A 5,243-nucleotide genomic window follows, 5' to 3' on the forward strand; every position below is an offset into this window, starting at 1 on the left:
TTAGTCAACCATGTTTTGTAACATGCTTCCTTGACGAACTCGACTTGTAACAACTTCTCTACCTTAGCGACCATCCTTTTCTCTTTTTCTAGTTTCCTCTTCTTTTGTGAGATTGACCAAAGTTTGCCAAAGGTAGATAGCCTATGGGATGCTATCCTTGGGTCGACCCTTGGGAGGTCAGCTACGATCCATGCAAACAGGTTGACATTGTCGATTAAAACTTTTCCTATCGTCTACTATCACCTATATTTTCAAGGTTTAACCTTCTTGTAGAGGAAAAATCCTAGTTTCTCCAATAGGTTCCATACACGTGTCACTGCCTACTTGAGGGTCGAGATCATCCCTTTCCATGGTTGAGTTGCCTACTATTGCTTGCTCAACGCTGCTAGTGTTGAGTGGTGGGATTGTCGTCCTGGACTGTGATAATATCTCCTAATAAGGATGAAAACTCCATGGCAAGGTGGGGGGTGGACACCACGATAACCTATAGGTTAAGTGTTGATCGCCCCAACAGGATGCTATAAGACATGTTTGCGTCTGTAGCTAAGTACAAGATTTGTATGATTTTTGTTAAACTACCTTCTCCAAAGGTGGTATATAGATCGATATATCCCTTAGTGGACACTCTTTCTCCAAAAAAGTCGAATATAGGCTTATCGTATGAGGTTATCGCCTTCTTTGGCAATTTTAAGTCCTTTAAGTAGAGTATATCTATTCAACTGCCCTGATCAACCAGGACCTTCTTAATGGAAAAGTTTTCAATCTCCACTATAGTGACCATAGGGTCGTCTTGATCCGGATCCACCCCTTGAAAGTTGGCATCCATGAAGGTGAGATGTGGCATAATCTTCCTCCTAAAGCTTCTAAATACTGCATTAGCTGACTACACAACCCTCAATGTCTTTTCCTTACTGAAAATGAAAATTCGCCTCCAACAAAACCTCTATATATAGTATTTATTATACCCCTCAACTAGGGTTTAACATCAGAGTGCCTATCCTCGTGCTGAGTTGGTTCCTCTTTCTTTTCTTCCTTCTCTCTATCCCTCCAACCTTCTTTTCTGTCATCAAACCTCAGATATCCAGAACGTGAGCTTCCCTCATCGTCACGTCTCACAAATAATTTAAGGTGTTCGACCCGAATTAACTTTTCAACTTCATGTTTGAGCATAGTGAACTCGTCTATAGTATGGCCATTATTGCGCTTATACTTGAATTACTTGCTTATATTAACATTTGACGAGTTTTGAGATTTTCTAGGTGGTGGTATGAGGTCCGCTTACAACATTTCCTCCAACAAATATAAGACCTAGTAACGTCCAAAGGCGTGTAACGTGAGAATCGGGTAGGTCTGGTCTCCATTTGGTGGGAACTACTCCTCTAAGGTGAGTCTCGATTGACTCTCTTCTTTTCAGTCGACATGGTCTCAGTCCAAATATTTCTTCTATATTCCCTTATTTCTTTTAGCACATAAACTTAGTTGTTCATTGCTACAACTCACCCATACCTGTAGATGACATCATACATAGATCATCCGCAAAAGGTCTCGGCCCCAACGTCGTGATTATGTAGTGTAGAACTACCTCAGGATTTAAATTCATAATCTTCAAAGCAACTTTATCGAACATTTCGATGAAGGTTCATAAATATTCTCCCTCTTCTTGCTTGACATAGAGAAGTGTTAGGAAGATGAGATGATGGTGCCGACTAGTAGAAAGTTGTGTCATGAAAGACGATGTTAAGGTTTAAAAGTAGTTGATATAGTATGGTATAGGTGGGTGAACCACTCCAAAACAGGTCCTTTCAAGGTCGATAAGAAAGCCTTACACATGACAACATTGTTAGTCAAGTAAATACTAACTTGGGTGACGTACACGACAATGTGTTCATCCGAGTCAATGTTGTCGTTATAGTAGTCCAAGGTGAGACTTTTCCACTACTATGGGAGTGAGGTATCTATGATGCGGTTGACGAAGGGGTATCGACTCCTTTTGCCACCAAGGAGGCGTTAATTGCTCCTCTAGTCTTACAACCATTTTCTCCTTCATTGTCATTGATTATGCACCGATGAGATGAGATCTTATGTCCAAAGACAATGTTCTTGGGAGTCTTCTTTTCCTTTGCTTTATCTTTAACCTCAACCCTCCTCTTCAGCGTTCACGTGCTTTAAGGCATCAATCTCTTTAGCGCTCTTTTTCTTAAACTTAGCAAACTTCTGCTGCATTTTCGCTTGAGCTTCTATGATAACTATTATGTTGGCCAAAGAAGGTCCTGCTTCTTTCGTTCCAGTCATCCTATTCTCATGGACACCATACATGTTTCTCTTCAAAGAATATAAGTCAGTTCCACGTAGGCGTTAATTGTTCCTACAAAATCAAATATATTATTTGAAGATTTCGACAAATACTCTAAACACTCTAAGCCTTCAACGTTAAAAATATTCGTCATCTTCAAGAGTACTTGTCCACTCTTATCAACATAAGAATTATGCCTGCAAAATATACTTCGACACTCAAGTTAGCCGGATAAATCAGAAGGTAATTAGTGTAGTAACAAATTAACGTAATTAATGTACTTTGTAAATTTTGCTATTTATATTTACTATTCATAGATTCTTATGTGGATGGATTAGACCATATAACCTAATTACTTACTAATATTAAGTTATTCGTAATTAATTATGAATTTTCTAATTTAATTTATAAATTAATATGACTAATAAGTATGACTGTAAACCGATTATGTCAACCTCGTATATAGACATGTATTAGACTAAGACGAAGTTATATAATTAATGTCATAGCAAAAAGCTACTGAACGTATTTTGGTCATCACTCACTATTTCACTCGCATGAGTCAGATGCTCCTTCATTCACATCATGCATTGTTTTCAAATCATATTTTATTTCTTCCTTAAAAAATTATTACCGTGGTACATAATATAACTATATACAATCAGGATAGATAAAAAAATTTCCACGTTCATAGTAAAAGAAAATTAATTATTTTATGAAAATGTAGAAGAAAGTCGTGAGAACAAATTAAAAGTAAACGCAAAAAATAAGCTTTTGAGCTATAATAAACTGTAAAAGGTTATCAAGTTATCTTCATTTATTCTACTTCCATTGGTGCTCGCTTATTTTTATTGTCACTATTTTTTTTTTCCTCCATTCTAAGGTGGGTCAACGGGGTTTATTGTAACTATGAAAAAAAGTTTCATTTACATGTTATTATTATTTATGGGGAAAATTGGTGAGTACACAATGATAAAAAAACTAATAATAGCAAAACCTTATGTACTTGTCTTTTTGTTCGATAGGTATATTCTTTGTGAATGTTAACAGAGAAAACTCAAAGAGTAAATAATAACGCTATTACTAAGATTATCTCCTCCACTTTCTACTCTTTCATTTAATTCATCCCTTATGTGTAATTTTTAAGCAAAATATTAATAAGTAAACTTTAAATTTATTTTAATCTTACAAAACCACCAAAATAAAATTTATATCATTTATATATTATAATTTTTTTTATTATATTGATATAAATTTTTAATAATAATATGATAAAATTTTGATAGTAAATGAATAACCACACAAACAAAAATTATTATTAGAATAAATATGAGATGACTTTGATATTAAGAAAATAATATTAAATCTAATTCATTCTTATAAAATCACATATAAAGAATTATACTTATGTATGATGTAAATATGATTTAACTCTAGGTGATATAGGCTCATTGTACTGAAGGGAATGTGAAAGGAGAGAAATTTATTGCTAAAGTAGTATATTTTAGAGAAATTTCACTCACGAAACAATCTCACATTATTATTTAATCACAAATCATCACAATAAATTTATTACATGTAAACAGGTATAGTATTTTTATATCAACAACGCATAACCATTAAAATACAACTTTTATAACATAAAAATTTAAAAAAAAATGTAGTATATGCAAAAGTAAAGAAAATTTTATTCGTGGCATTCTGCATTTTATTGGAAAGATGAAGAGGTAGAGAGAGAAAAAGATAGGAAGATCCGTGATGAGAAGACAAGAAGCAGCAGGCATGTGCGTATGAACAGAAGATAGAATTAAATTAAGAAGAGTGATTACAGAGGCGAAGGAAAGTGACTACTACAAGTACAGGTAGCAACAAGAGTATCTGTAATTAATATTCTTAGATAACCACGAAATCTGATACATTCATGTTTTCAATATCCAATAATTGATGCCTTATTTACCATACCAGAAAGATTCTGGAAAGTTGAGTAAGGAATGCGAAAGCACAAAAACTGAAAAGGATGGCTTATAGAGACATCACATTTTCAGTGTTTTTCTCACTTTTTTCTTTCTTAAACATTCTTTATCTTTCCTTAGGTTCATCATTCTAAACACATTTTGTACATTAGTTAGGTTAGTATTTTTTTTAATTAAGAATTAATTTGTCTTTTAAATATTTTTTTATATAATTTTTAATGATAAGTTAATTAATCTGGTTTGTGTCAATTAAAAATTATTATTTTTTAATTATTTTGATATGATGCATTAAAAATAAATTAGATAAATTTATAAATTAATTTTTTCTTTCACATTTGTTATAGAATATTTTGTAAGTATGAGTAATAATTACAAATACTTCAAATATTATTTATAGTGAAAATAATAATAACGAAATATATCAAACCATTTTTATGTTATGATATCAACTTAAGCACAATCAAACCACTTTTTTTCTCATTTTAGCTTAGGACCTTCCTAGTTTCGTAGTTCTTATTCCTAGTTTTGTGACCTTGTCCATTATTTTTGTTTGTGACCCCAGTTTGTGGTTCTTGTTTGTCGTTTTGTTTGGTTTCAAACCTCATTCTTTGCTCGTTCTTTTGATGGTCATTATGACTATGCCAGAGAAAAAAATAATTATTGTGTTTACTTCACTGACAACAGTTATTTTGCTTGGAAATTTCAATTCAAAATGTAGTCAAAGGAAAAAGATTATGAAGTCACTTCAATGTGATAACGTCATCACCAAGGAAGAAGCTTCCTTCGCTACATGGTATTGGATCCTTAGCATTATTGATCCCCAAATGATCAACCATTTGCACACATTTACAATTGTTCAACAAATATGAGATTATTTAAAGCGCATTTACAACCAAGAAAATACGACCAAGCGTTTTCAATTGGAAATGGAGATAGTCAATCATAACCAAGGTAATTTGTCTATTTAAGAGTATTAT

Source organism: Vigna angularis, chromosome 7, assembly GCF_016808095.1.
Source record: "Vigna angularis cultivar LongXiaoDou No.4 chromosome 7, ASM1680809v1, whole genome shotgun sequence".
Taxonomy (NCBI): domain Eukaryota; kingdom Viridiplantae; phylum Streptophyta; class Magnoliopsida; order Fabales; family Fabaceae; genus Vigna; species Vigna angularis.